This window comes from Phyllobates terribilis, unplaced genomic scaffold (genome assembly GCF_046119375.1).
Source record: "Phyllobates terribilis strain yellow unplaced genomic scaffold, ASM4611937v1 Scaffold_164__1_contigs__length_4228542, whole genome shotgun sequence".
In the NCBI taxonomy this organism is placed as follows: domain Eukaryota; kingdom Metazoa; phylum Chordata; class Amphibia; order Anura; family Dendrobatidae; genus Phyllobates; species Phyllobates terribilis.
Genome location: NW_027362924.1, coordinates 3,768,197 through 3,793,825, shown reverse-complemented (window position 1 = coordinate 3,793,825; position 25,629 = coordinate 3,768,197).

Sequence of the window (25,629 nt, the reverse complement as noted above, 5' to 3'; positions counted from 1 at the left end):
GTTGTTTTATCCTATGCTTTATTAAATTGTATATATGTTGTTTTATCCTATGCTTTATTAAATTGTATTTATCTTGTTTTGTCCTGTGCTTTATTAAATTGTATTTATGTTGTTTTAACCTATGCTTTATTAAATTGTATTTATGTTGTTTTATCCTATGCTTTATTAAATTGTATTTATGTTGTTTTATCCCATGCTTTATTAAATTGTATTTATGTTGTTTTATCCTATGCTTTATTACATTGTGTTTATGCTGTTTTATCCTATGCTTTATTAAATTGTATTTATGTCATTTTATCCTATGCTTTATTAAATTGTATTTATGTTGTTTTATCCTATGCTTTATGAAATTGTATTTATGTTGTTTTATCCTATGCTTTATTAAATTGTATTTATGTTGTTTTATCCTATGCTTTATTAAATTGTATTTATGTTGTTTTATCGTATGCTTTATTAAAGTGCATTTATGTTGTTTTATCCTATGCTTTATTAAATTGTATTTATGTTGTTTTATCCTATGCTTTATTAAATTGTATTTATGTTGTTTTATCCTATGCTTAATTAAATTGTATTTATGTTGTTTTATCCTATGCTTTATTAAATTGTATTTATGTTGTTTTATCGTATGCTTTATTAAATTGTATTTATGTTGTTTTATCCTATGCTTTATTAAATTGTGTTTATTTTGTTTTATCCTATGCTTTATTAAATTGTATTTATGTTGTTTTAACCCATGTTTTATTAAATTGTATTTATGTTGTTTTATCCTATGCTTTATTAAATTGTATATATGTTCTTTTATCCTATGCTTTATTAAATTGTATTTATCTTGTTTTGTCCTGTGCTTTATTAAATTGTATTTATGTTGTTTTATCCTATGCTTTATTAAATTGTATTCATCTTGTTTTGTCCTGTGCTTTATTAAATTGTATTTATGTTGTTTTATCCTATGCTTTATTAAATTGTATTTATCTTTTTTAGTCCTGTGCTATATTAAATTGTATTTATGTTGTTTTATCCTATGCTTTATTAAATTGTATTTATGTTGTTTTATCCTATGCTTTATTAAATTGTATTTATGTTGTTTTATCCTATGCTTTATTAAATTGTATTTATGTTGTTTTAACCTATGCTTTATTAAATTGTATATATGTTGTTTTATAATATGCTTTATTAAATTGTATTTATGTTGTTTTATCCTATGCTTTATTAAATTGTATTTATGTTGCTTTAACCTTTGCTTTATTAAATTGCATTTATGTTGTTTTAACCTTTGCTTTATTAAATTGCATTTATGTTGTTTTATCCTATGCTTTATTAAATTGTATTTATGTTGTTTTATCCTATGCTTTATTATATTGTATTATGTTGTTTTATCGTATGCTTTATTAAATTGTATTTATGTTGTTTTATCCTATGATTTATTAAATTGTTTTTATGTTGTTTTATCCTATGCTTTATTAAATTGTATTTATGTTGTTTTATCCTATGCTTTATTAAATTGTATTTATGTTGCTTTATCCTATGCTTTATTAAACTGCATTTATGTTGTTTTATGCTATGCTTTATTAAATTGTATTCATTTTGTTTTATCCTATGCTTTATTAAATTGTATTTATGTTGTTTTATCCTATGCTTTATTAAATTGAATTTATGTTGTTTTATCCTATGCTTTATTAAATTGTATTTATGTTGTTTTAACGTATGCTTTATTAAAGTGCATTTATGTTGTTTTATCCTATGCTTTATTAAATTGTATTTATGTTGTTTTATCCTATGCTTTATTAAATTGTATTTATGTTGTTTTATCCTATGCTTAATTAAATTGTATTTATGTTGTTTTATCCTATGCTTTATTAAATTGTATTTATGTTGTTTTATCGTATGCTTTATTAAATTGTATTTATGTTGTTTTATCCTATGCTTTATTAAATTGTGTTTATTTTGTTTTATCCTATGCTTTATTAAATTGTATTTATGTTGTTTTAACCCATGTTTTATTAAATTGTATTTATGTTGTTTTATCCTATGCTTTATTAAATTGTATATATGTTGTTTTATCCTATGCTTTATTAAATTGTATTTATCTTGTTTTGTCCTGTGCTTTATTAAATTGTATTTATCTTGTTTTATCCTATGCTTTATTAAATTGTATTTATGTTGTTTTATCCTATGCTTTATTAAATTGTATTTATGTTGTTTTATCCTATGCTTTATTAAATTGTATTTATGTTGTTTTATCCCATGCTTTATTAAATTGTATTTATGTTGTTTTATCCTATGCTTTATTAAATTGTATTTATGTTGTTTTAACCTATGCTTTATTAAATTGTATTTATGTTGTTTTAACCTATGCTTTATTAAATTGTATTTATGTTGTTTTATCCTATGCTTTATTAAATTGTATTTATGTTGCTTTAACCTTTGCTTTATTAAATTGTATTTATGTTGTTTTATCCTATGCTTTATTAAATTGTATTTATGTTGTTTTATCCTATGCTTTATTATATTGTATTATGTTGTTTTATCGTATGCTTTATTAAATTGTATTTATGTTGTTTTATCCTATGATTTATTAAATTGTTTTTATGTTGTTTTATCCTATGCTTTATTAAATTGTATTTATGTTGTTTTATCCTATGCTTTATTAAATTGTATTTATGTTGCTTTATCCTATGCTTTATTAAACTGCATTTATGTTGTTTTATGCTATGCTTTATTAAATTGTATTCATTTTGTTTTATCCTATGCTTCATTAAATTGTATTTATGTTGTTTTATCCTATGCTTTATTATATTGTATTTATGTTGTTTTATCCTATGCTTTATTAAATTGTATTTATGTTGTTTCATCCTATGCTTTATTAAATTGTGTTTATGTTGTTTTATCCTATGCTTAATTAAATTGTATTTATGTTGTTTTAACCCATGTTTTATTAAATTGTATTTATGTTGTTTTATCCTATGCTTTATTAAATTGTATATATGTTGTTTTATCCTATGCTTTATTAAATTGTATTTATCTTGTTTTGTCCTATGCTTTATTAAATTATATTTATGTTGTTTTAACCTATGCCTTATTAAATTGTATTTATGTTGTTTTATCCTATGCTTTATTAAATTGTATTTATGTTGTTTTATCCTATGCTTTATTAAATTGTATTTATGTTGTTTTATCCTATGCTTTATTAAATTGTATTTATGTTGTTTTAACCTATGCTTTATTAAATTGTATTTATGTTGTTTTAACCTATGCTTTATTAAATTGTATTTATGTTGTTTTAACCTATGCTTTATTAAATTGTATTTATGTTGCTTTAACCTATGCTTTATTAAATTGTATTTATGTTGTTTTATCCTATGCTTTATTAAATTGTATTTATGTTGTTTTATTCTTTGCTTTATTAAATTGTATTTATGTTGTTTTATCCCATGCTTTATTAAATTCATCTATGTTGTTTTATCCTATGCTTTATTAAATTGTATTTATGTTGTTTCATTCTATGCTTTATTAAATTGTGTTTATGTGGTTTTATCCTATGATTTATTAAATTGTATTTATGTTGCTTTATCCTATGCTTTATTAAATTGTATTTATGTGGTTTTATCCTATGCTTTATTAAATTGTATTTATGTTGTTTTTTCCTATGCTTTATTAAATTGTATTTATGTTGCTTTAACCTTTGCTTTATTAAATTGTATTGATGTTGTTTTATCCTATGCTTTATTAAATTGTATTTATGTTGTTTTATCCTATGCTTTATTATATTGTATTATGTTGTTTTATCGTATGCTTTATTAAATTGTATTTATGTTGTTTTATCCTATGATTTATTAAATTGTTTTTATGTTGTTTTATCCTATGCTTTATTAAATTGTATTTATGTTGTTTTATCCTATGCTTTATTAAATTGTATTTATGTTGCTTTATCCTATGCTTTATTAAACTGCATTTATGTTGTTTTATGCTATGCTTTATTAAATTGTATTCATTTTGTTTTATCCTATGCTTTATTAAATTGTATTTATGTTGTTTTATCCTATGCTTTATTAAATTGAATTTATGTTGTTTTATCCTATGCTTTATTAAATTGTATTTATGTTGTTTTATCGTATGCTTTATTAAAGTGCATTTATGTTGTTTTGTCCTATGCTTTATTAAATTGTATTTATGTTGTTTTATCCTATGCTTTATTAAATTGTATATATGTTGTTTTATCCTATGCTTAATTAAATTGTATTTATGTTGTTTTATCCTATGCTTTATTAAATTGTATATATGTTGTTTTATCCTATGCTTTATTAAATTGTATTTATGTTGTTTTATCGTATGCTTTATTAAATTGTATTTATGTTGTTTTATCCTATGCTTTATTAAATTGTGTTTATTTTGTTTTATCCTATGCTTTATTAAATTGTATTTATGTTGCTTTAACCCATGTTTTATTAAATTGTATTTATGTTGTTTTATCCTATGCTTTATTAAATTGTATATATGTTGTTTTATCCTATGCTTTATTAAATTGTATTTATCTTGTTTTGTCCTGTGCTTTATTAAATTGTATTTATGTTGTTTTATCCTAAGCTTTATTAAATTGTATTTATGTTGTTTTATCCTATGCTTTATTAAATTGTATTTATGTTGTTTTATCCTATGCTTTATTAAATTGTATTTATGTTGTTTTATCCCATGCTTTATTAAATTGTATTTATGTTGTTTTATCCTATGCTTTATTAAATTGTATTTATGTTGTTTTATCCCATGCTTTATTAAATTGTATTTATGTTGTTTTATCCTATGCTTTATTAAATTGTATTTATGTTGCTTTAACCTTTGCTTTATTAAATTGTATTTATGTTGTTTTATCCTATGCTTTATTAAATTGTATTTATGTTGTTTTATCCTATGCTTTATTATATTGTATTATGTTGTTTTATCGTATGCTTTATTAAATTGTATTTATGTTGTTTTATCCTATGATTTATTAAATTGTTTTTATGTTGTTTTATCCTATGCTTTATTAAATTGTATTTATGTTGTTTTATCCTATGCTTTATTAAATTGTATTTATGTTGCTTTATCCTATGCTTTATTAAACTGCATTTATGTTGTTTTATGCTATGCTTTATTAAATTGTATTCATTTTGTTTTATCCTATGCTTTATTAAATTGTATTTATGTTGTTTTATCCTATGCTTTATTAAATTGTATTTATGTTGTTTTATCCTATGCTTTATTAAATTGTATTTATGTTGTTTTATCCTATGCTTTATTAAATTGTATTTATGTTGTTTTAACCTATGCTTTATTAAATTGTATTTATGTTGTTTTAACCTATGCTTTATTAAATTGTATTTATGTTGTCTTATCGTATGCTTTATTAAATTGTATTTATGTTGTTTTAACCTATGCTTTATTAAATTGTATATATGTTGTTTTATAATATGCTTTATTAAATTGTATTTATGTTGTTTTATCCTATGCTTTATTAAATTGTATTTATGTTGCTTTAACCTTTGCTTTATTAAATTGCATTTATGTTGTTTTAACCTTTGCTTTATTAAATTGCATTTATGTTGTTTTATCCTATGCTTTATTAAATTGTATTTATGTTGTTTTATCCTATGCTTTATTATATTGTATTATGTTGTTTTATCGTATGCTTTATTAAATTGTATTTATGTTGTTTTATCCTATGATTTATTAAATTGTTTTTATGTTGTTTTATCCTATGCTTTATTAAATTGTATTTATGTTGTTTTATCCTATGCTTTATTAAATTGTATTTATGTTGCTTTATCCTATGCTTTATTAAACTGCATTTATGTTGTTTTATGCTATGCTTTATTAAATTGTATTCATTTTGTTTTATCCTATGCTTTATTAAATTGTATTTATGTTGTTTTATCCTATGCTTTATTAAATTGAATTTATGTTGTTTTATCCTATGCTTTATTAAATTGTATTTATGTTGTTTTATCGTATGCTTTATTAAAGTGCATTTATGTTGTTTTATCCTATGCTTTATTAAATTGTATTTATGTTGTTTTATCCTATGCTTTATTAAATTGTATTTATGTTGTTTTATCCTATGCTTAATTAAATTGTATTTATGTTGTTTTATCCTATGCTTTATTAAATTGTATTTATGTTGTTTTATCGTATGCTTTATTAAATTGTATTTATGTTGTTTTATCCTATGCTTTATTAAATTGTGTTTATTTTGTTTTATCCTATGCTTTATTAAATTGTATTTATGTTGTTTTAACCCATGTTTTATTAAATTGTATTTATGTTGTTTTATCCTATGCTTTATTAAATTGTATATATGTTGTTTTATCCTATGCTTTATTAAATTGTATTTATCTTGTTTTGTCCTGTGCTTTATTAAATTGTATTTATCTTGTTTTATCCTATGCTTTATTAAATTGTATTTATGTTGTTTTATCCTATGCTTTATTAAATTGTATTTATGTTGTTTTATCCTATGCTTTATTAAATTGTATTTATGTTGTTTTATCCCATGCTTTATTAAATTGTATTTATGTTGTTTTATCCTATGCTTTATTAAATTGTATTTATGTTGTTTTAACCTATGCTTTATTAAATTGTATTTATGTTGTTTTAACCTATGCTTTATTAAATTGTATTTATGTTGTTTTATCCTATGCTTTATTAAATTGTATTTATGTTGCTTTAACCTTTGCTTTATTAAATTGTATTTATGTTGTTTTATCCTATGCTTTATTAAATTGTATTTATGTTGTTTTATCCTATGCTTTATTATATTGTATTATGTTGTTTTATCGTATGCTTTATTAAATTGTATTTATGTTGTTTTATCCTATGATTTATTAAATTGTTTTTATGTTGTTTTATCCTATGCTTTATTAAATTGTATTTATGTTGTTTTATCCTATGCTTTATTAAATTGTATTTATGTTGCTTTATCCTATGCTTTATTAAACTGCATTTATGTTGTTTTATGCTATGCTTTATTAAATTGTATTCATTTTGTTTTATCCTATGCTTCATTAAATTGTATTTATGTTGTTTTATCCTATGCTTTATTAAATTGTATTTATGTTGTTTTATCCTATGCTTTATTAAATTGTATTTATGTTGTTTCATCCTATGCTTTATTAAATTGTGTTTATGTTGTTTTATCCTATGCTTAATTAAATTGTATTTATGTTGTTTTAACCCATGTTTTATTAAATTGTATTTATGTTGTTTTATCCTATGCTTTATTAAATTGTATATATGTTGTTTTATCCTATGCTTTATTAAATTGTATTTATCTTGTTTTGTCCTATGCTTTATTAAATTATATTTATGTTGTTTTAACCTATGCCTTATTAAATTGTATTTATGTTGTTTTATCCTATGCTTTATTAAATTGTATTTATGTTGTTTTATCCTATGCTTTATTAAATTGTATTTATGTTGTTTTATCCTATGCTTTATTAAATTGTATTTATGTTGTTTTAACCTATGCTTTATTAAATTGTATTTATGTTGTTTTAACCTATGCTTTATTAAATTGTATTTATGTTGTTTTAACCTATGCTTTATTAAATTGTATTTATGTTGCTTTAACCTATGCTTTATTAAATTGTATTTATGTTGTTTTATCCTATGCTTTATTAAATTGTATTTATGTTGTTTTATTCTTTGCTTTATTAAATTGTATTTATGTTGTTTTATCCCATGCTTTATTAAATTCATCTATGTTGTTTTATCCTATGCTTTATTAAATTGTATTTATGTTGTTTCATTCTATGCTTTATTAAATTGTGTTTATGTGGTTTTATCCTATGATTTATTAAATTGTATTTATGTTGCTTTATCCTATGCTTTATTAAATTGTATTTATGTGGTTTTATCCTATGCTTTATTAAATTGTATTTATGTTGTTTTTTCCTATGCTTTATTAAATTGTATTTATGTTGCTTTAACCTTTGCTTTATTAAATTGTATTGATGTTGTTTTATCCTATGCTTTATTAAATTGTATTTATGTTGTTTTATCCTATGCTTTATTATATTGTATTATGTTGTTTTATCGTATGCTTTATTAAATTGTATTTATGTTGTTTTATCCTATGATTTATTAAATTGTTTTTATGTTGTTTTATCCTATGCTTTATTAAATTGTATTTATGTTGTTTTATCCTATGCTTTATTAAATTGTATTTATGTTGCTTTATCCTATGCTTTATTAAACTGCATTTATGTTGTTTTATGCTATGCTTTATTAAATTGTATTCATTTTGTTTTATCCTATGCTTTATTAAATTGTATTTATGTTGTTTTATCCTATGCTTTATTAAATTGAATTTATGTTGTTTTATCCTATGCTTTATTAAATTGTATTTATGTTGTTTTATCGTATGCTTTATTAAAGTGCATTTATGTTGTTTTATCCTATGCTTTATTAAATTGTATTTATGTTGTTTTATCCTATGCTTTATTAAATTGTATATATGTTGTTTTATCCTATGCTTAATTAAATTGTATTTATGTTGTTTTATCCTATGCTTTATTAAATTGTATTTATGTTGTTTTATCGTATGCTTTATTAAATTGTATTTATGTTGTTTTATCCTATGCTTTATTAAATTGTGTTTATTTTGTTTTATCCTATGCTTTATTAAATTGTATTTATGTTGCTTTAACCCATGTTTTATTAAATTGTATTTATGTTGTTTTATCCTATGCTTTATTAAATTGTATATATGTTGTTTTATCCTATGCTTTATTAAATTGTATTTATCTTGTTTTGTCCTGTGCTTTATTAAATTGTATTTATGTTGTTTTATCCTATGCTTTATTAAATTGTATTTATGTTGTTTTATCCTATGCTTTATTAAATTGTATTTATGTTGTTTTATCCTATGCTTTATTAAATTGTATTTATGTTGTTTTATCCCATGCTTTATTAAATTGTATTTATGTTGTTTTATCCTATGCTTTATTAAATTGTATTTATGTTGTTTTATCCCATGCTTTATTAAATTGTATTTATGTTGTTTTATCCTATGCTTTATTAAATTGTATTTATGTTGCTTTAACCTTTGCTTTATTAAATTGTATTTATGTTGTTTTATCCTATGCTTTATTAAATTGTATTTATGTTGTTTTATCCTATGCTTTATTATATTGTATTATGTTGTTTTATCGTATGCTTTATTAAATTGTATTTATGTTGTTTTATCCTATGATTTATTAAATTGTTTTTATGTTGTTTTATCCTATGCTTTATTAAATTGTATTTATGTTGTTTTATCCTATGCTTTATTAAATTGTATTTATGTTGCTTTATCCTATGCTTTATTAAACTGCATTTATGTTGTTTTATGCTATGCTTTATTAAATTGTATTCATTTTGTTTTATCCTATGCTTTATTAAATTGTATTTATGTTGTTTTATCCTATGCTTTATTAAATTGTATTTATGTTGTTTTATCCTATGCTTTATTAAATTGTATTTATGTTGTTTTATCCTATGCTTTATTAAATTGTATTTATGTTGTTTTAACCTATGCTTTATTAAATTGTATTTATGTTGTTTTAACCTATGCTTTATTAAATTGTATTTATGTTGTTTTAACCTATGCTTTATTAAATTGTATTTATGTTGCTTTAACCTATGCTTTATTAAATTGTATTTATGTTGTTTTATCCTATGCTTTAATAAATTGTATTTATGTTGTTTTATTCTTTGCTTTATTAAATTGTATTTATGTTGTTTTATCCCATGCTTTATTAAATTCATCTATGTTGTTTTATCCTATGCTTTATTAAATTGTATTTATGTTGTTTCATTCTATGCTTTATTAAATTGTGTTTATGTGGTTTTATCCTATGATTTATTAAATTGTATTTATGTTGCTTTATCCTATGCTTTATTGAATTGTATTTATGTGGTTTTATCCTATGCTTTATAAAATTGTATTTATGTTGTTTTATCCTATGCTTTATTAAATTGCATCTATGTTGTTTTTTCCTATGCTTTATTAAATTGTATTTATGTTGTTTTATCCTATGCTTTATTAAATTGTATTTACGTTGTTTTAACCCATGCTTTATTAAATTGTATTCATGTTGTTTTATCCTATGCTTTATTAAATTGTATTTATGTTGTTTTATCCTATGCTTTATTAAATTCTATTTATGTTGTTTTATCCTTTGCTTTATTAAATTGTATTCATGTTGTTTTATCCTATGCTTTATTAAATTGTATTTATGTTGTTTTATCCTATGCTTTATTAAATTGCATTTATGTTGTTTTATCCTATGCTTTATTAAATTGTATTTATGTTGTTTTATCCTATGCTTTATTAAATTGCATTTATGTTGTTTTATTCTATGCTTTATTAAATTGTATTTCTGTTGTTTTATCCTATGCTTTAATAAATTGTATTTATGTTGTTTTGTCCTATGCTTTATTAAATTGTATTTATGTTGTTTTAAGCCATGCTTTATTAAATTGTATTTATGTTGTTTTATCCTGTGCTTTATTAAATTGTATTTATGTTGTTTTATCCTATGCTTTATTAAATTGTATTTATGTTGTTTTATCCTATGCTTTATTAAATTGTATTTATTTTGTTTTATCCTATGCTTTAATAAATTGTATTTATGTTGTTTTGTCCTATGCTTTATTAAATTGTATTTATGTTGTTTTAATGCATGCTTTATTAAATTGTATTTATGTTGTTTTATCCTATGCTTTATTAAATTGTACTTATGTTGTTTTATCCTATGCTTTATTAAATTGTATTTATGTTGTTTTATCCTATGCTTTATTAAATTGTATTTATGTTGTTTTATCCTATGCTTTATGAAATTGTATTTATGTTGTTTTATCCTATGCTTTATTAAATTGTATTTATGTTGTTTTATCCTATGCTTTATTAAATTGTATTTATGTTGTTTTATCGTATGCTTTATTAAAGTGCATTTATGTTGTTTTATCCTATGCTTTATTAAATTGTATTTATGTTGTTTGATCCTATGCTTTATTAAATTGTATTTATGTTGTTTTATCCTATGCTTAATTAAATTGTATTTATGTTGTTTTATCCTATGCTTTATTAAATTGTATTTATGTTGTTTTATCGTATGCTTTATTAAATTGTATTTATGTTGCTTTATCCTATGCTTTATTAAATTGTGTTTATTTTGTTTTATCCTATGCTTTATTAAATTGTATTTATGTTGTTTTAACCCATGTTTTATTAAATTGTATTTATGTTGTTTTATCCTATGCTTTATTAAATTGTATATATGTTGTTTTATCCTATGCTTTATTAAATTGTATTTATCTTGTTTTGTCCTGTGCTTTATTAAATTGTATTTATGTTGTTTTATCCTATGCTTTATTAAATTGTATTTATCTTGTTTTGTCCTGTGCTTTATTAAATTGTATTTATGTTGTTTTATCCTATGCTTTATTAAATTGTATTTATCTTTTTTTGTCCTGTGCTTTATTAAATTGTATTTATGTTGTTTTATCCTATGCTTTATTAAATTGTATTTATGTTGTTTTATCCTATGCTTTATTAAATTGTATTTATGTTGTTTTATCCTATGCTTTATTAAATTGTATTTATGTTGTTTTAACCTATGCTTTATTAAATTGTATATATGTTGTTTTATCCTATGCTTTATTAAATTGTATTTATGTTGTTTTATCCTATGCTTTATTAAATTGTATTTATATTGCTTTAACCTTTGCTTTATTAAATTGCATTTATGTTGTTTTAACCTTTGCTTTATTAAATTGCATTTATGTTGTTTTATCCTATGCTTTATTAAATTGTATTTATGTTGTTTTATCCTATGCTTTATTATATTGTATTATGTTGTTTTATCGTATGCTTTATTAAATTGTATTTATGTTATTTTGTCCTATGCTTTATTAAATTGTATTTATGTTGTTTTAACCCATGCTTTATTAAATTGTATTTATGTTGTTTTATCCTATGCTTTATTAAATTGTATTTATGATGTTTTATCCTATGCTTTATTAAATTGTATTCATGTTGTTTTATCCTATGCTTTATTAAATTGTACTTATGTTGTTTTATCCTATGCTTTATTAAATTGTTTTCATGTTGTTTTATCCTATGCTTTATTAAATTGTATTTATGTTGTTTTATCCTATGCTTTATTAAATTGTATTTATGTTGTTTTATCCTATGCTTTATTAAATTGTATTTATCTTGTTTTATCCTATGCTTTATTAAATTGTATTTATGTTGTTTTAACCTATGCTTTATTAAATTGTATTTATGTTGTTTTAACCTATGCTTTATTAAATTGTATTTATGTTGCTTTAACCTATGCTTTATTAAATTGTATTTATGTTGTTTTATCCTATGCTTTATTAAATTGTTTTTATGTTGTTTTATCCTATGCTTTATTAAATTGTATTTATATTGTTTTAACTTATGCTTTATTAAATTGTATTTATGTTGTTTTATCCTATGCTTTATTAAATTGTATTTATGTTGTTTTATCCTATGCTTTATTAAATTGTATTTATGTTGTTTTGTCCTATGCTTTATTAAATTGTATTTATGTTGTTTTAACCCATGCTTCATTAAATTGTATTTATGTTGTTTTATCTTATGCTTTATTAAATTGTATTTATGTTGTTTTATCCTATGCTTTATTAAATTGTATTTATGTTGTTTTATCCTATGCTTTATTAAATTGTGTTTATGTTGTTTTATCGTATGCTTTATTAAATTGTATTTATGTTGTTTTATCCTATGCTTTATTAAATTGTGTTTATTTTGTTTTATCCTATGCTTTATTAAATTGTATTTATGTTGTTTTAACCCATGTTTTATTAAATTGCATTTATGTTGTTTTATCCTATGCTTTATTAAATTGTATATATGTTGTTTTATCCTATGCTTTATTAAATTGTATTTATCTTGTTTTGTCCTGTGCTTTATTAAATTGTATTTATGTTGTTTTAACCTATGCTTTATTAAATTGTATTTATGTTGTTTTATCCTATGCTTTATTAAATTGTATTTATGTTGTTTTATCCCATGCTTTATTAAATTGTATTTATGTTGTTTTATCCTATGCTTTATTAAATTGTATTTATGTTGTTTTAACCTATGCTTTATTAAATTGTATTTATGTTGTTTTAACCTATGCTTTATTAAATTGTATTTATGTTGTTTTATCCTATGCTTTATTAAATTGTATTTATGTTGCTTTAACCTTTGCTTTATTAAATTGTATTGATGTTGTTTTATCCTATGCTTTATTAAATTGTATTTATGTTGTTTTATCCTATGCTTTATTATATTGTATTATGTTGTTTTATCGTATGCTTTATTAAATTGTATTTATGTTGTTTTATCCTATGATTTATTAAATTGTTTTTATGTTGTTTTATCCTATGCTTTATTAAATTGTATTTATGTTGTTTTATCCTATGCTTTATTAAATTGTATTTATGTTGCTTTATCCTATGCTTTATTAAACTGCATTTATGTTGTTTTATGCTATGCTTTATTAAATTGTATTCATTTTGTTTTATCCTATGCTTTATTAAATTGTATTTATGTTGTTTTATCCTATGCTTTATTAAATTGTATTTATGTTGTTTTATCCTATGCTTTATTAAATTGTATTTATGTTGTTTTATCGTATGCTTTATTAAAGTGCATTTATGTTGTTTTATCCTATGCTTTATTAAATTGTATTTATGTTGTTTTATCCTATGCTTTATTAAATTGTATTTATGTTGTTTTATCCTATGCTTAATTAAATTGTATTTATGTTGTTTTATCCTATGCTTTATTAAATTGTATTTATGTTGTTTTATCTTATGCTTTATTAAATTGTATTTATGTTGTTTTATCCTATGCTTTATTAAATTGTGTTCATTTTGTTTTATCCTATGCTTTATTAAATTGTATTTATGTTTTTTTAACCCATGTTTTATTAAATTGTATTTATGTTGTTTTATCCTATGCTTTATTAAATTGTATATATGTTGTTTTATCCTATGCTTTATTAAATTGTATTTATCTTGTTTTGTCCTGTGCTTTATTAAATTGTATTTATGTTGTTTTATCCTATGCTTTATTAAATTGTATTTATGTTGTTTTATTCTTTGATTTATTAAATTGTATTTATGTTGTTTTATCCCATGCTTTATTAAATTCATCTATGTTGTTTTATCCTATGCTTTATTAAATTGTATTTATGTTGTTTCATTCTATGCTTTATTAAATTGTGTTTATGTGGTTTTATCCTATGATTTATTAAATTGTATTTATGTTGCTTTATCCTATGCTTTATTAAATTGTATTTATGTGGTTTTATCCTATGCTTTATTAAATTGTATTTATGTTGTTTTATCCTATGCTTTATTAAATTGCATCTATGTTGTTTTTTCCTATGCTTTATTAAATTGTATTTATGTTGTTTTATCCTATGCTTTATTAAATTGTATTTACGTTGTTTTAACCCATGCTTTATTAAATTGTATTTATGTTGTTTTATCCTATGCTTTATTAAATTGTATTTATGTTGTTTTATCCAATGCTTTATTAAATTGTATTTATGTTGTTTTATCCTATGCTTTATTAAATTGTATTCATGTTGTTTTATCCTATGCTTTATTAAATTGTATTTATGTTGTTTTACCCTATGCTTTATTAAATTGCATTTATGTTGTTTTATCCTATGCTTTATTAAATTGTATTTATGTTGTTTTATCCTATGCTTTATTAAATTGCATTTATGTTGTTTTATTCTATGCTTTATTAAATTGTATTTATGTTGTTTTATCCTATGCTTTAATAAATTGTATTTATGTTGTTTTGTCCTATGCTTTATTAAATTGTATTTATGTTGTTTTAACCCATGCTTTATTAAATTGTATTTATGTTGTTTTATCCCGTGCTTTATTAAATTGTATTTATGTTGTTTTATCCTATGCTTTATTAAATTGTATTTATGTTGTTTTATCCTATGCTTTATTAAATTGTATTTATTTTGTTTTATCCTATGCTTTATTAAATTGTATTTATGTTGTTTTATCCTATGCTTTATTAAATTGTATTTATGTTGTTTTATCCTATGCTTTATTAAATTGTATTCATGTTGTTTTATCCTATGCTTTATTAAATTGTATTTATGTTGTTTTACCCTATGCTTTATTAAATTGCATTTATGTTGTTTTATCCTATGCTTTATTAAATTGTATTTATGTTGTTTTATCCTATGCTTTATTAAATTGCATTTATGTTGTTTTATTCTATGCTTTATTAAATTGTATTTATGTTGTTTTATCCTATGCTTTATTAAATTGTATTTATGTTGTTTTATCCTATGCTTTATTAAATTGCATTAATGTTGTTTTATCCTATGCTTTATTAAATTGTATTTATGTGGTTTTATCCTATGCTTTATTAAATTGTATTCATGTTGTTTTATCCTATGCTTTATTAAATTGTATTTATGTTGTTTAATCATATGCTTTATTAAATTGTATTTATGTTGTTTTATCCTATGCTTTATTAAATTGTGTTTATGCTGTTTTATCCTATGCTTTATTAAAGTGCATTTATGTTGTTTTATCCTATGCTTTATTAAATTGTATTTATGTTGTTTTATCCTATGCTTTATTAAATTGTATTTATGTTGTTTTATCCTATGCTTAATTAAATTGTATTTATGTTGTTTTATCCTATGCTTTATTAAATTGTATTTATGTTGTTTTATCGTATGCTTTATTAAATTGTATTTATGTTGTTTTATCCTATGCTTTATTAAATTGTGTTTATTTTGTTTTATCCTATGCTTTATTAAATTGTATTTATGTTGTTTTAACCCATGTTTTATTAAATTGTATTTATGTTGTTTTATCCTATGCTTTATTAAATTGTATATATGTTGTTTTATCCTATGCTTTATTAAATTGTATTTATCTTGTTTTGTCCTGTGCTTTATTAAATTGTATTTATGTTGTTTTATCCTATGCTTTATTAAATTGTATTTATCTTGTTTTGTCCTGTGCTTTATTAAATTGTATTTATGTTGTTTTATCCTATGCTTTATTAAATTGTATTTATCTTTTTTTGTCCTGTGCTTTATTAAATTGTATTTATGTTGTTTTATCCTATGCTTTATTAAATTGTATTTATGTTGTTTTATCCTATGCTTTATTAAATTGTATTTATGTTGTTTTAACCTATGCTTTATTAAATTGTATATATGTTGTTTTATCCTATGCTTTATTAAATTGTATTTATGTTGTTTTATCCTATGCTTTATTAAATTGTATTTATGTTGCTTTAACCTTTGCTTTATTAAATTGCATTTATGTTGTTTTAACCTTTGCTTTATTAAATTGCATTTATGTTGTTTTATCCTATGCTTTATTAAATTGTATTTATGTTGTTTTATCCTATGCTTTATTATATTGTATTATGTTGTTTTATCGTATGCTTTATTAAATTGTATTTATGTTATTTTGTCCTATGCTTTATTAAATTGTATTTATGTTGTTTTAACCCATGCTTTATTAAATTGTATTTATGTTGTTTTATCCTATGCTTTATTAAATTGTATTTATGATGTTTTATCCTATGCTTTATTAAATTGTATTCATGTTGTTTTATCCTATGCTTTATTAAATTGTACTTATGTTGTTTTATCCTATGCTTTATTAAATTGTTTTCATGTTGTTTTATCCTATGCTTTATTAAATTGTATTTATGTTGTTTTATCCTATGCTTTATTAAATTGTATTTATGTTGTTTTATCCTATGCTTTATTAAATTGTATTTATCTTGTTTTATCCTATGCTTTATTAAATTGTATTTATGTTGTTTTAACCTATGCTTTATTAAATTGTATTTATGTTGTTTTAACCTATGCTTTATTAAATTGTATTTATGTTGCTTTAACCTATGCTTTATTAAATTGTATTTATGTTGTTTTATCCTATGCTTTATTAAATTGTTTTTATGTTGTTTTATCCTATGCTTTATTAAATTGTATTTATATTGTTTTAACTTATGCTTTATTAAATTGTATTTATGTTGTTTTATCCTATGCTTTATTAAATTGTATTTATGTTGTTTTATCCTATGCTTTATTAAATTGTATTTATGTTGTTTTGTCCTATGCTTTATTAAATTGTATTTATGTTGTTTTAACCCATGCTTCATTAAATTGTATTTATGTTGTTTTATCTTATGCTTTATTAAATTGTATTTATGTTGTTTTATCCTATGCTTTATTAAATTGTATTTATGTTGTTTTATCCTATGCTTTATTAAATTGTGTTTATGTTGTTTTATCGTATGCTTTATTAAATTGTATTTATGTTGTTTTATCCTATGCTTTATTAAATTGTGTTTATTTTGTTTTATCCTATGCTTTATTAATTTGTATTTATGTTGTTTTAACCCATGTTTTATTAAATTATATTTATGTTGTTTTATCCTATGCTTTATTAAATTGTATATATGTTGTTTTATCCTATGCTTTATTAAATTGTATTTATCTTGTTTTGTCCTGTGCTTTATTAAATTGTATTTATGTTGTTTTATCGTATGCTTTATTAAATTGTATTTATGTTGTTTTATCCTATGATTTATTAAATTGTTTTTATGTTGTTTTATCCTATGCTTTATTAAATTGTATTTATGTTGTTTTATCCTATGCTTTATTAAATTGTATTTATGTTGCTTTATCCTATGCTTTATTAAACTGCATTTATGTTGTTTTATGCTATGCTTTATTAAATTGTATTCATTTTGTTTTATCCTATGCTTTATTAAATTGTATTTATGTTGTTTTATCCTATGCTTTATTAAATTGTATTTATGTTGTTTTATCCTATGCTTTATTAAATTGTATTTATGTTGTTTTATCGTATGCTTTATTAAAGTGCATTTATGTTGTTTTATCCTATGCTTTATTAAATTGTATTTATGTTGTTTTATCCTATGCTTAATTAAATTCTATTTATGTTGTTTTATCCTATGCTTTATTAAATTGTATTTATGTTGTTTTATCGTATGCTTTATTAAATTGTATTTATGTTGTTTTATCCTATGCTTTATTAAATTGTGTTTATTTTGTTTTATCCTATGCTTTATTAAATTGTATTTATGTTGTTTTAACCCATGTTTTATTAAATTGTATTTATGTTGTTTTATCCTATGCTTTATTAAATTGTATATATGTTGTTTTATCCTATGCTTTATTAAATTGTATTTATCTTGTTTTGTCCTGTGCTTTATTAAATTGTATTTATGTTGTTTTATCCTATGCTTTATTAAATTGTATTTATCTTGTTTTGTCCTGTGCTTTATTAAATTGTATTTATGTTGTTTTATCCTATGCTTTATTAAATTGTATTTATGTTGCTTTATCCTATGCTTTATTAAATTGTGTTTATTTTGTTTTATCCTATGCTTTATTAAATTGTATTTATGTTGTTTTAACCCATGTTTTATTAAATTGTATTTATGTTGTTTTATCCTATGCTTTATTAAATTGTATATATGTTGTTTTATCCTATGCTTTATTAAATTGTATTTATCTTGTTTTGTCCTGTGCTTTATTAAATTGTATTTATGTTGTTTTATCCTATGCTTTATTAAATTGTATTTATCTTGTTTTGTCCTGTGCTTTATTAAATTGTATTTATGTTGTTTTATCCTATGCTTTATTAAATTGTATTTATCTTTTTTTGTCCTGTGCTTTATTAAATTGTATTTATGTTGTTTTATCCTATGCTTTATTAAATTGTATTTATGTTGTTTTATCCTATGCTTTATTAAATTGTATTTATGTTGTTTTATCCTATGCTTTATTAAATTGTATTTATGTTGTTTTAACCTATGCTTTATTAAATTGTATATATGTTGTTTTATCCTATGCTTTATTAAATTGTATTTATGTTGTTTTATCCTATGCTTTATTAAATTGTATTTATGTTGCTTTAACCTTTGCTTTATTAAATTGCATTTATGTTGTTTTAACCTTTGCTTTATTAAATTGCATTTATGTTGTTTTATCCTATGCTTTATTAAATTGTATTTATGTTGTTTTATCCTATGCTTTATTATATTGTATTATGTTGTTTTATCGTATGCTTTATTAAATTGTATTTATGTTATTTTGTCCTATGCTTTATTAAATTGTATTTATGTTGTTTTAACCCATGCTTTATTAAATTGTATTTATGTTGTTTTATCCTATGCTTTATTAAATTGTATTTATGATGTTTTATCCTATGCTTTATTAAATTGTATTCATGTTGTTTTATCCTATGCTTTATTAAATTGTACTTATGTTGTTTTATCCTATGCTTTATTAAATTGTTTTCATGTTGTTTTATCCTATGCTTTATTAAATTGTATTTATGTTGTTTTATCCTATGCTTTATTAAATTGTATTTATGTTGTTTTATCCTATGCTTTATTAAATTGTATTTATCTTGTTTTATCCTATGCTTTATTAAATTGTATTTATGTTGTTTTAACCTATGCTTTATTAAATTGTATTTATGTTGTTTTAACCTATGCTTTATTAAATTGTATTTATGTTGCTTTAACCTATGCTTTATTAAATTGTATTTATGTTGTTTTATCCTATGCTTTATTAAATTGTTTTTATGTTGTTTTATCCTATGCTTTATTAAATTGTATTTATATTGTTTTAACTTATGCTTTATTAAATTGTATTTATGTTGTTTTATCCTATGCTTTATTAAATTGTATTTATGTTGTTTTATCCTATGCTTTATTAAATTGTATTTATGTTGTTTTGTCCTATGCTTTATTAAATTGTATTTATGTTGTTTTAACCCATGCTTCATTAAATTGTATTTATGTTGTTTTATCTTATGCTTTATTAAATTGTATTTATGTTGTTTTATCCTATGCTTTATTAAATTGTATTTATGTTGTTTTATCCTATGCTTTATTAAATTGTGTTTATGTTGTTTTAACCCATGTTTTATTAAATTGCATTTATGTTGTTTTATCCTATGCTTTATTAAATTGTATATATGTTGTTTTATCCTATGCTTTATTAAATTGTATTTATCTTGTTTTGTCCTGTGCTTTATTAAATTGTATTTATGTTGTTTTATCCTATGCTTTATTAAATTGTGTTTATTTTGTTTTATCCTATGCTTTATTAAATTGTATTTATGTTGTTTTAACCCATGTTTTATTAAATTGCATTTATGTTGTTTTATCCTATGCTTTATTAAATTGTATATATGTTGTTTTATCCTATGCTTTATTAAATTGTATTTATCTTGTTTTGTCCTGTGCTTTATTAAATTGTATTTATGTTGTTTTAACCTATGCTTTATTAAATTGTATTTATGTTGTTTTATCCTATGCTTTATTAAATTGTATTTATGTTGTTTTATCCCATGCTTTATTAAATTGTATTTATGTTGTTTTATCCTATGCTTTATTAAATTGTATTTATGTTGTTTTAACCTATGCTTTATTAAATTGTATTTATGTTGTTTTAACCTATGCTTTATTAAATTGTATTTATGTTGTTTTATCCTATGCTTTATTAAATTGTATTTATGTTGCTTTAACCTTTGCTTTATTAAATTGTATTGATGTTGTTTTATCCTATGCTTTATTAAATTGTATTTATGTTGTTTTATCCTATGCTTTATTATATTGTATTATGTTGTTTTATCGTATGCTTTATTAAATTGTATTTATGTTGTTTTATCCTATGATTTATTAAATTGTTTTTATGTTGTTTTATCCTATGCTTTATTAAATTGTATTTATGTTGTTTTATCCTATGCTTTATTAAATTGTATTTATGTTGCTTTATCCTATGCTTTATTAAACTGCATTTATGTTGTTTTATGCTATGCTTTATTAAATTGTATTCATTTTGTTTTATCCTATGCTTTATTAAATTGTATTTATGTTGTTTTATCCTATGCTTTATTAAATTGTATTTATGTTGTTTTATCCTATGCTTTATTAAATTGTATTTATGTTGTTTTATCGTATGCTTTATTAAAGTGCATTTATGTTGTTTTATCCTATGCTTTATTAAATTGTATTTATGTTGTTTTATCCTATGCTTTATTAAATTGTATTTATGTTGTTTTATCCTATGCTTAATTAAATTGTATTTATGTTGTTATATCCTATGCTTTATTAAATTGTATTTATGTTGTTTTATCTTATGCTTTATTAAATTGTATTTATGTTGTTTTATCCTATGCTTTATTAAATTGTGTTCATTTTGTTTTATCCTATGCTTTATTAAATTGTATTTATGTTTTTTTAACCCATGTTTTATTAAATTGTATTTATGTTGTTTTATCCTATGCTTTATTAAATTGTATATATGTTGTTTTATCCTATGCTTTATTAAATTGTATTTATCTTGTTTTGTCCTGTGCTTTATTAAATTGTATTTATGTTGTTTTATCCTATGCTTTATTAAATTGTATTTATGTTGTTTTATTCTTTGATTTATTAAATTGTATTTATGTTGTTTTATCCCATGCTTTATTAAATTCATCTATGTTGTTTTATCCTATGCTTTATTAAATTGTATTTATGTTGTTTCATTCTATGCTTTATTAAATTGTGTTTATGTGGTTTTATCCTATGATTTATTAAATTGTATTTATGTTGCTTTATCCTATGCTTTATTAAATTGTATTTATGTGGTTTTATCCTATGCTTTATTAAATTGTATTTATGTTGTTTTATCCTATGCTTTATTAAATTGCATCTATGTTGTTTTTTCCTATTCTTTATTAAATTGTATTTATGTTGTTTTATCCTATGCTTTATTAAATTGTATTTACGTTGTTTTAACCCATGCTTTATTAAATTGTATTTATGTTGTTTTATCCTATGCTTTATTAAATTGTATTTATGTTGTTTTATCCAATGCTTTATTAAATTGTATTTATGTTGTTTTATCCTATGCTTTATTAAATTGTATTCATGTTGTTTTATCCTATGCTTTATTAAATTGTATTTATGTTGTTTTACCCTATGCTTTATTAAATTGCATTTATGTTGTTTTATCCTATGCTTTATTAAATTGTATTTATGTTGTTTTATCCTATGCTTTATTAAATTGCATTTATGTTGTTTTATTCTATGCTTTATTAAATTGTATTTATGTTGTTTTATCCTATGCTTTAATAAATTGTATTTATGTTGTTTTGTCCTATGCTTTATTAAATTGTATTTATGTTGTTTTAACCCATGCTTTATTAAATTGTATTTATGTTGTTTTATCCCGTGCTTTATTAAATTGTATTTATGTTGTTTTATCCTATGCTTTATTAAATTGTATTTATGTTGTTTTATCCTATGCTTTATTAAATTGTATTTATTTTGTTTTATCCTATGCTTTATTAAATTGTATTTATGTTGTTTTATCCTATGCTTTATTAAATTGTATTTATGTTGTTTTATCCTATGCTTTATTAAATTGTATTCATGTTGTTTTATCCTATGCTTTATTAAATTGTATTTATGTTGTTTTACCCTATGCTTTATTAAATTGCATTTATGTTGTTTTATCCTATGCTTTATTAAATTGTATTTATGTTGTTTTATCCTATGCTTTATTAAATTGCATTTATGTTGTTTTATTCTATGCTTTATTAAATTGTATTTATGTTGTTTTATCCTATGCTTTATTAAATTGTATTTATGTTGTTTTATCCTATGCTTTATTAAATTGCATTAATGTTGTTTTATCCTATGCTTTATTAAATTGTATTTATGTGGTTTTATCCTATGCTTTATTAAATTGTATTCATGTTGTTTTATCCTATGCTTTATTAAATTGTATTTATGTTGTTTAATCATATGCTTTATTAAATTGTATTTATGTTGTTTTATCCTATGCTTTATTAAATTGTGTTTATGCTGTTTTATCCTATGCTTTATTAAAGTGCATTTATGTTGTTTTATCCTATGCTTTATTAAATTGTATTTATGTTGTTTTATCCTATGCTTTATTAAATTGTATTTATGTTGTTTTATCCTATGCTTAATTAAATTGTATTTATGTTGTTTTATCCTATGCTTTATTAAATTGTATTTATGTTGTTTTATTGTATGCTTTATTAAATTGTATTTATGTTGTTTTATCCTATGCTTTATTAAATTGTGTTTATTTTGTTTTATCCTATGCTTTATTAAATTGTATTTATGTTGTTTTAACCCATGTTTTATTAAATTGTATTTATGTTGTTTTATCCTATGCTTTATTAAATTGTATATATGTTGTTTTATCCTATGCTTTATTAAATTGTATTTATCTTGTTTTGTCCTGTGCTTTATTAAATTGTATTTATGTTGTTTTATCCTATGCTTTATTAAATTGTATTTATCTTGTTTTGTCCTGTGCTTTATTAAATTGTATTTATGTTGTTTTATCCTATGCTTTATTAAATTGTATTTATCTTTTTTTGTCCTGTGCTTTATTAAATTGTATTTATGTTGTTTTATCCTATGCTTTATTAAATTGTATTTATGTTGTTTTATCCTATGCTTTATTAAATTGTATTTATGTTGTTTTAACCTATGCTTTATTAAATTGTATATATGTTGTTTTATCCTATGCTTTATTAAATTGTATTTATGTTGTTTTATCCTATGCTTTATTAAATTGTATTTATGTTGCTTTAACCTTTGCTTTATTAAATTGCATTTATGTTGTTTTAACCTTTGCTTTATTAAATTGCATTTATGTTGTTTTATCCTATGCTTTATTAAATTGTATTTATGTTGTTTTATCCTATGCTTTATTATATTGTATTATGTTGTTTTATCGTATGCTTTATTAAATTGTATTTATGTTATTTTGTCCTATGCTTTATTAAATTGTATTTATGTTGTTTTAACCCATGCTTTATTAAATTGTATTTATGTTGTTTTATCCTATGCTTTATTAAATTGTATTTATGATGTTTTATCCTATGCTTTATTAAATTGTATTCATGTTGTTTTATCCTATGCTTTATTAAATTGTACTTATGTTGTTTTATCCTATGCTTTATTAAATTGTTTTCATGTTGTTTTATCCTATGCTTTATTAAATTGTATTTATGTTGTTTTATCCTATGCTTTATTAAATTGTATTTATGTTGTTTTATCCTATGCTTTATTAAATTGTATTTATCTTGTTTTATCCTATGCTTTATTAAATTGTATTTATGTTGTTTTAACCTATGCTTTATTAAATTGTATTTATGTTGTTTTAACCTATGCTTTATTAAATTGTATTTATGTTGCTTTAACCTATGCTTTATTAAATTGTATTTATGTTGTTTTATCCTATGCTTTATTAAATTGTTTTTATGTTGTTTTATCCTATGCTTTATTAAATTGTATTTATATTGTTTTAACTTATGCTTTATTAAATTGTATTTATGTTGTTTTATCCTATGCTTTATTAAATTGTATTTATGTTGTTTTATCCTATGCTTTATTAAATTGTATTTATGTTGTTTTGTCCTATGCTTTATTAAATTGTATTTATGTTGTTTTAACCCATGCTTCATTAAATTGTATTTATGTTGTTTTATCTTATGCTTTATTAAATTGTATTTATGTTGTTTTATCCTATGCTTTATTAAATTGTATTTATGTTGTTTTATCCTATGCTTTATTAAATTGTGTTTATGTTGTTTTATCGTATGCTTTATTAAATTGTATTTATGTTGTTTTATCCTATGCTTTATTAAATTGTGTTTATTTTGTTTTATCCTATGCTTTATTAATTTGTATTTATGTTGTTTTAACCCATGTTTTATTAAATTATATTTATGTTGTTTTATCCTATGCTTTATTAAATTGTATATATGTTGTTTTATCCTATGCTTTATTAAATTGTATTTATCTTGTTTTGTCCTGTGCTTTATTAAATTGTATTTATGTTGTTTTATCGTATGCTTTATTAAATTGTATTTATGTTGTTTTATCCTATGATTTATTAAATTGTTTTTATGTTGTTTTATCCTATGCTTTATTAAATTGTATTTATGTTGTTTTATCCTATGCTTTATTAAATTGTATTTATGTTGTTTTAACCCATGTTTTATTAAATTGTATTTATGTTGTTTTATCCTATGCTTTATTAAATTGTATATATGTTGTTTTATCCTATGCTTTATTAAATTGTATTTATCTTGTTTTGTCCTGTGCTTTATTAAATTGTATTTATGTTGTTTTATCCTATGCTTTATTAAATTGTATTTATCTTGTTTTGTCCTGTGCTTTATTAAATTGTATTTATGTTGTTTTATCCTATGCTTTATTAAATTGTATTTATCTTTTTTTGTCCTGTGCTTTATTAAATTGTATTTATGCTGTTTTATCCTATGCTTTATTAAATTGTATTTATGTTGTTTTATCCTATGCTTTATTAAATTGTATTTATGTTGTTTTATCCTATGCTTTATTAAATTGTATTTATGTTGTTTTAACCTATGCTTTATTAAATTGTATATATGTTGTTTTCTCCTATGCTTTATTAAATTGTATTTATGTTGTTTTAACCTATGCTTTATTAAATTGTATTTATGTTGTTTTATCCTATG